General features: G+C 46.5%; 1 pseudogene; it reads right to left on the bottom strand.

The window, feature by feature from the left end:
• Positions 1–210: 210 nt before the first annotated feature.
• Positions 211–4587, bottom strand: LOC123125240 (disease resistance protein Pik-2-like; annotated as a pseudogene).
• Between the last annotated feature and the right edge of the window lie 3661 nt (positions 4588–8248).

Genomic DNA, 8248 nt, shown 5'->3' with positions numbered 1-8248 from the left:
CCGTTCGACCTATCAGCTCCCCAATGCTTAACCGTACGGAGAAGCACTGACTTTGAAAGATTATGTGGATTTTGTATCCAATCAATTAATCCTCTAAACCAACTAAACCGGGGAACCTGAAGCGGAAATGCAATTCTCGGGTGAGGGAAGGGGGAAGCTCTAGGAAGGCTTCGCTTGCTGAAGCTTTTGTTATTGTGAAATGTAAATAATGATGGTTTATTCCATGGACATAATAACATGGAGATTAGAAGTCACAAACACATATATGATACAATCATCTATAGCGCAAAACACACACAATAAACTGCAATTAAATGTGCAATAATAGCTAAGAACGTGTACACAACAATTACACGATCATCCCTTGACTTGGTGTGACTTTTTTATGACAACTTATTTCTCAATTGACGATTCGTTGTACTCGCCCACGACCACAGTGGGAGCATTCTTCTCAATTTTGTTCACCAATCGCTTAATCTCCTCAGCAGCTTTAGGAGCCTTATTGCTCACAGTAAGAAGGATTTGTTTGAGGTTCCCAAGGTTTTGCAGGCAGTAGACACCAGTCGCAGTCCTGAACCTGAGCTCAAGCCTCTCGAGCGCTGGCATTGCCCCTTCCATGAAGCTTAAAGATGGCAGCAATGGCGCCAAAAGGCGTAGTAGTTTAAGCCTTTTGAAGCCCCCGGGTGGCACAAATATCTCCCCGTCTGACTCCAGTGCATTTTTTTGCAGAATTTTGAGAGCACCTGCATCACTCAATTTTGTTGGATCGAGTGAAAATGTAAGAGAGAACAACTCAGGGAGCTCAAGAAGAACCTCCAAAGTATCAGCCCTGAGTGAAGTTAATGACAGAGTTAGCTTCTCTAGGCTATGCAGACGATTAATCCACTCGGGTAGTTTTGATAGCAGGCCAGAAAGCTCGAGGGAGTGCAGGTGCTCCGGTGGTGCTTTTGATAAACTTAACGATTTGTCAAGAAAGCCGGTGAAACCATCATCAATTGCAAGAAACTTGAGGGAGCAACTGCTCAGGTGCTCAATGGCAGAGAGCAAGAAATCCCAATCTGCCCTCAAATCTCCAAGTATATAAATGCCGAGTTTCTTCAGGTTGGTGAGCTTCTCAAGGCTTGAAGAACTTCTTTAGACGTGCCCCTCCTAGACACCTTCAGTAGGCTAGTAGCCGTGGTTCGCACCCCGGCTGCACCCTTGGTGGATTCAACCATGCCTGAAGTTGAGCTTCCACATATCCCCACGCCAGAGAGTGTCTCAAGAGCCGTCATCTTTGTGATTTCTTTCCTCAACATCAGTGCTTTCCGTTTGCTTTTATTTCCAGTAAGCAGATGGGTCATTCGGTTAAGCTTCTCAATCGATGGAGGCAATTCTCCGACTTCAGTATCCCTTATGTCAAGCACCTCTAAATACTCCAGCCTGTCTATTTCGGGTGGAATCACCGCAATATCTGTATGGCGCAAGCTCAGATACTTCAACTGATGCATTTTGCATATTTTCTTGAGCTGCTGGAATGACAAATCTCTGCAACTTTCAAGATCGAGAACCTGCAGTATCTGAAACTTGCTCAAACAGGAGTGCATTGCTGCAAAGCTCTCAAATACCATCAGGGACCGAACATGTGACAGCTTCATCCTCTCCACCATCCTTTTTTCTTCTCGGGCGCTTCTGTGGACGGACAGTCTCCGTACCTTGTAGCTCGGAAATGGTGTCTGCCAATGACCACCCACCACAGTGATGAAATTCTCATCGCTAGACTTGGCAACTATGTACTCAAGGACCATGTCATGAATTTGATAGTTCTTCACCTTGCCGTTGCTGCTGTTGTTGACCGCCCGAATCAAGTTCCTGTTGATGAGTTCACTGAAGTAGTCTTCAGCTATTTCCTCAACAGTTCTCCCATGCTTCTCAATGATAAACCCTTCCGCTATCCACCTTCGGATTAGACGCTTTCTGCTGATGAAGATGCCCTTGGGAAACATGCTCAAGTACAACAAGCAAGTCTTGAGATCAGCCGGCAAGTCATTGTAGCACTGGTTAAGTATTGTTTTCACTCCTTCCGTGCTAAGATGAGTTCCCAACCCTCCACTCAAAGCCTTGTTTACTTCTTGTAAGTGCTCATCTAATGTCTTCGAGGTTGTGCCTGATCTCAGTTTACTAGCCACAAGACCTGATACGACTATTATGGCCAAAGGCAAACCACCACATTTCTTCAAAAGAGCTCTTTCATCTCCTGTGAGATTAACAGAAGCAAAGGTAATTTGACCATCAGGTGCAGCTTTAATTGGACTATCTGAAAAATCTGAGATGATTTGACGAAACAATTTGTAGGAGTTCTCGTCAGGAAGCTTCTTATGCTCATGCAGACGACCATTTCGACGGCAGCAGGCCACAGCAACAGATTTGAACCTTGTTGTCACCATTATGGCACCATTGGTTTTTGGTGAAGAAGCATTTTTTCTGGTAAAGAATCATTGATATCTTCCCATGCTGATACGGACCATATATCATCTATGAAGATAAAGTACCTGTCACAAGCATCATTTGAGGGCAAAAAGTAAGTACTATCCATTTCCTAAAAAAAAGTAAGTACTATGAAAATAATGTATCCGTTTTTTTCGTTAATAGAGATTTTATTTCTTCCAGGGCTCTGTTAAAAAAGACACACATATGAGAAACCAACCTCAAAGTCAATTACAAAAGGTGAAAGAAGTCCGACAAAAATGTATAGCACTTCGCAGGATTGATGTAACAATGAGAATCAATAAAGACTTCCAATTATCGAAAAAGTAAATAAACACTTCATTAAAAGAAGGGCGCCGATAGGTCCCGAACGTTCGGGATTTTTTTGTGTCAATTTATATACGTGAGGGATGGCAAGTTCAGTTTGTAAGCATGGCAATTCTGCCTTCAGTATTTTGCTACAAAATTACCATGCTTTGCCATCATCGCGTCAACTAAAGTTGACATAAAAAATGTTTGAATTGTCATAGGCAAATCCGGAATGCTCGGGATTTATCTTTTTTATAAAAGAAAAGAGAAACTAGCATTTCTTTAAAAGGAAAACATAAGTTAGCAAAGCCAAAGTTATACCTCTTATTTTTCAGTTGGTCACCGAGCATGTCTTTGAGGCCTTTCTGTCCCAGTTCCTCAATTTTGTCATGGGAAACATGCTGAGAAGCACCGGCCTGCTGTTCCTGGAACTGATTTACAAGGCTCCTCAGGAGCATCACGAGATTGAACTTCTGTGACGCCTGCACGGAAGCTCTGCAATCGTAGTCATCTCCAAACTTGGTGTACAGCTCCTCCGCGAGCGTCGTCTTGCCGAGGCCGCCGAATCCATAAATGGCAAGAAACTTCTTGTGAGCCTGGGTGTCCCGCTTTGCCTCTTCAAACCACCCCCCGAGCCCCGCGATGGCATGCTCCACGCCCACAGGCTTCTTCGTGCCAATGAGCTCGAGAGGCGGGGTCAGGCGGTCGGTGGGGTCGCCGTTGTCGGCGCCACCGTCGCCGCCGTCTTTATCCGTGAGGTTCTCGACGCCGTACCTCGTGCGCCGGTCGCTCACGTGCTGCGCCCGCACCTTGAGGTTGCGGATCTCGGTGGCGATGCAGCGGCGGGCGTAGAGCGTGGTGAGCAGGTACCACTTCTTGCGGAAGTAGACGAGCGCGCCGCTCCCGCGGGGCTCGCGGCCGAGGCGGTGGTTGACGTCGTCGAAGCAGTCGCCGATGTCGTAGGACACCTCGCGCACCTGCTTCATCCAGTCCTGCGGTCCTGCCTCTGCTCGTTGTGGCTGCTGGCCCGCTTGGTCCGGTTGAGGTAGGCCTGCATGCTCGCCAGCTCGTCGTTGATGTACTGGATGTCGTCGCGGACGCCCTGGATCAGGGCGTACTCCTGGGCCAGGAGGCTCCCGAGCTTGCTCACCAGGGACTTGACGGCGTTGCTGGAGGCGCCGACAACAAGGTCCATCGTCGCTCCTCTTGGTTCAGATTCAGCAGAGATGGTGGATCTCTCGTTTGTATGGCTGGTGCCTACTACAGGATGAAGACGAAGGTAGCACAATCACAATGCAATTAGTGGTGAATTATAACTTCATGGGAAGCATTCAGCTCAGAAATCAATCCCCAATTATGTTTGCCCGCAGGCGCAGGGGACTCTGCACTGCACTAATAATTCCAAACTGAAATAACCAAATGAAAAGGATCGGGTTGCTTGGCACCTCTATGGAAGCTTTGGTAGTGAAGAGAGGACGAACTGCTGCGCTTCTCCTGGTGGCCGGCCGGCGTTGTCACTGAAGAGTGAAGACCGCGGGGATCACTTAGACATGTTTTGGGGAGTCTACTTGGACTTTCTTTCCTGGGCCATGGCGATGATAATGGAGGAAGAAGAAGGAAGAAGAACCAGGGTAGGTTCTCAACCGGTAGGTACATTTGGCACAATAGGACACATGGCCATGCCAAGTTGATGAGGGATTACTTCGCCGACAAATGCAGTGTATCTTGATATCCTATCAAGGCGACATTTGAGAATGTTGCAGGGGTTCTATACAAACTGCAACTGCGGCCGAAAAGCAAATCCTTTGATCACTCAGAGGAGGGATGCTCCTGGACAACGTAGCACATAAGTGTTGTTCAAAAATGTACTAAGACAATGTGTGTGTTTGTGTATATAATCCCGAGTGACTTGGTTGATGAAGAGGGGCGGACGCAGAGAGAAAATGACCCGGTGTCCCGGTGTTGAACAACACATAGTTTCCATCTAGAGATATGGTGTCACAAACTACACTATACATGAAAATTACCAAGGAAAAGTCCTCCACCCATTGTCCTGTGCACCCGGGTAGGTGAACCTGGGTATGCGACTGTTGATTAGTATACTGTGGTTGATATCTTCAAAATGGATTATCTACGAGCACCCAATGCAAATTGGGGCTCGCGTTCCTCCCCGAAGAAATTGACGCCGCCCTGATGGGTATAAAAGTGGACACGGCACCGGGCCCAGACGGCCGGTGGCAATGTTCAAGTGTTTTTGGCCTCTTCTTAGAGGCCCAATTTTTGAGATCTGCAATGGGTTTATGCGAGGGACGGTAGATATAGCGCGCCTTAATTTTGGAGTCTTAACGCTCATTCCGAAGGTCCAAGGGGCCGACAACATTAGACAGTTTCGTCCTATTGCGCTCATTAACGTGCTTTTTAAGATATGTGCTAAAGCGTGTGCCACACGCCTAGGACCGATCGCTCACCGCTCGATTCATCGTAATCAATCCGCGTTCATTCGAGGACGCAACATACTGGAGGGTCCGCTGGCCCTCCAGGAGATAGTTCACGAACTCAAACGCACGAAGGAACCGGCTATTTTGTTGAAACTTGACTTCAAAAAGGCGTACGACCAGGTAAATTGGGATTTCCTGCGTCAGGTGCTTATTAGCCGTGGTTTTTCCGCTGTGTGGGTTCACCGCGTTATGCAATTGGTCTCGGGAGGCCAAACTGCAGTCTCGGTGAACGGAGAAGTAGGGCACTTCTTCCGGAACAAACATGGTCTCAGGCAGGGGGATCCGATGTCCCCTCTTTTGTTCAACTTTGTTGTTGACGCGCTATCCGCTATGCTCCGGAAAGCGGACGCGGCTGGCCATATCCAAGGGTTGGTAGGCCACCTCATTCCAGGGGGAGTGACGCATTTGCAATATGCGGATGACACGCTATTGCTGTTTCGCCCAGACCTGCATAGCATTGCTACGGTCAAGGCGATTCTCCTTAGTTTTGAGCTCATGTCGGGCCTCAAAATAAACTTCCACAAATGTGAGGTGCTCTCGATGGGGGTAGAGCCGGAGGAGGGAAGGCGCATTGCGGATTTGCTCAACTGCAAAGTGGGCAAATTCCCGTTGACGTACCTCGGCCTCCCGGTTGACACCAAAAGGCCCACGATAGAGGATTGCGAACCTCTCTGTGCCAAGGTGAGGGGTAGGGTTTGCCCTTGGAGGGGCAAATTCCTTTCAAAAGCGGCTAGGCTCGTACTCACGAACTCGAGCCTGTCCTCCTTGCTAATGTTTGCAATGGGCCTGTTTCTGCTCGCAGAGGGGGTTCATGCAAAGTTTGACACGCCCCACGCCAAGTTCTTTTGGGAAGGAACTAGCCCGAACCGCAAGGATCATATGGTTAAATGGGCCTGGGTATGTCGACCCAAGGACTTGGGGGGCCTTGGGATCACCAATTCGAGATTCCTAAACATCGCGATGATGTGTAAATGGATCTGGAAAATTGCCCAGGGGGCAACCGGGCTGTGGGTGGACCTCCTATGGGCCAAATATTTCCCTAATGGGAATTTCTTTGAGGGGAGGGCAAGGGGCTCACCTTACTGGAATGACCTGCAGGCGGTTAAACCGACGTTTGCCATGGGGGCAAAATTCTCCATTGGGAATGGTAGGTCGGCTCGCTTCTGGACAGATCTCTGGATAGGAACCCAACCCTTATGGGCTGAATTCCGGGATTTGTATGATATTGCTGTTGACCCAGCAATGTCGGTGGCAGATGCGCTCGTGTCAACACCACCGGAGATTCATTTCAAATGGGAACTTTGCTAGTGGCTTGTTAAGTTTCGTCTGAACTTCGTGGGTGTGGGCCGGAATGGCTTTTGGTGTTGTATTAAGACTTGATGATGTGTGACGCTGTCGTTGGGGCTTTATTAATTTAAAGCCGGACGCATCTGGCGTCTTCGTTCTAAAAAAAATGCAAATGACACGACAAGGCCAATGGAGGTTGGTGCAACAAGATGGTTCCCTGGGATTCTTATGAGCATTGAGTCCATGCACTGGAGGTGGAAGAATTGTCCTGTTGGATGGTCTAGGCAGTACACCGGCCATTGCCATGATCTAACCATCACACTCGAAGTTGTTTTCTCCAAAGATCTAAGGATTTAGGATTGTTACTTTGGGATGCCGAGATCTGAATGATCTCAATGTCATCCAAGGATCTCATCTTTTTGTAAGGCTTGCTGCCAGCAAAGCTCCACCTTGCAACTTTGAAGTTAATGGACATCACTACTACTTTGCAGATGGCATCTACTCCTCATGGTCCACATTTTTTAAGACAATTTCAAACCCAAAAGGTAAGAAGGGAGTTCACTTTGTCGCGGTTCAAGAATATGCGAGAAAACATATTGAGAGAGCTTTTGGTGTGTCACAATCTTGCTTTGTCATTGTACGTGGACCTGCTACATAATAGGACACAAAAACTGCGGAGGATCATGATACATTGTGTTATCTTGTACAAATGATCACAGAGCATGGGAGAGGCCAACAACTCAACACGAATTTGAGTTTTTTTGGAGTCCTTGTCACTCCTCAATATCTAGGTTTCCTCAAGTGCATGAGCGACCCCAAGATGTTGGTTTCCTCAAGTGCATTGGCAAGCCCAAGATCTGCAAAGCTCATGTGCAAAAGGAAGACCTTATCGACCACCGGCGGCAAGAGGAATAACTCTTTCCATCTATTATCATTAAACCATCGATTTTTATATTATTTGGTTCATTCAGACCATTTGTTGTGTTCAAATTCATATTTTCAAACTTCAATACAACAAGTTTGAAATGTTCGCATCATCGCGTCAAGGTTTCAGTTCAAATCGTGTCGAAAACTAGACGAAATAGTGAAGTTTAAGTTTCCAAGAGAAAGATCATTAACAAGTATTAGACATTAAGGGTTTGGGGATCAGTTAAAATGCACTCAAAACCCCCAGCAATTTTTTAGGAGTAAAGCTTTGAGCGACTCTTTTTAAAAGTTAACTATTGTGGATCGATTAAAGATGCCCTGATGTTGGGGTCTCCTCTCCTCTAGCCATCTAACTATAAGCACCGGTGGCTGAATGATGGAAACATGAGCTTTTTCTTACTAATGGATTGATAAATGTACTAGATCTAAATGATATAGAAGACTGAAATGTGTAAAAATTATCCCTAGAAATGATGTCATATTTGCACATATATTTTTCGACTAACTTTTGCCTAAACTTGATGTTTGCAATCCTTGACCCCCCCAGTTTGTACAGAAATGTGTAATAATCCCTAAATGACATGGAATCCTACCACTGTACATGTCCGTACATGTCCTAAAGAAAAAATGGTAGTCTCTTCATCCCAAAATAAGTATCGCTGATTTAGTAAAAAATTAGTGTAGGTCTTGAAAACATGCTTGAGCTTATCATCTTACATTTATACATAAGCTATGTATTATTAAATACTTCCTCCGTATCA

Source organism: Triticum aestivum, chromosome 5D (genome assembly GCF_018294505.1).
Source record: "Triticum aestivum cultivar Chinese Spring chromosome 5D, IWGSC CS RefSeq v2.1, whole genome shotgun sequence".
NCBI classification, from domain to species: Eukaryota; Viridiplantae; Streptophyta; class Magnoliopsida; order Poales; family Poaceae; genus Triticum; species Triticum aestivum.
The sequence above is the reverse complement of the archived record's forward strand: the minus strand, read 5'-3'. Positions and strand labels throughout refer to the sequence as shown.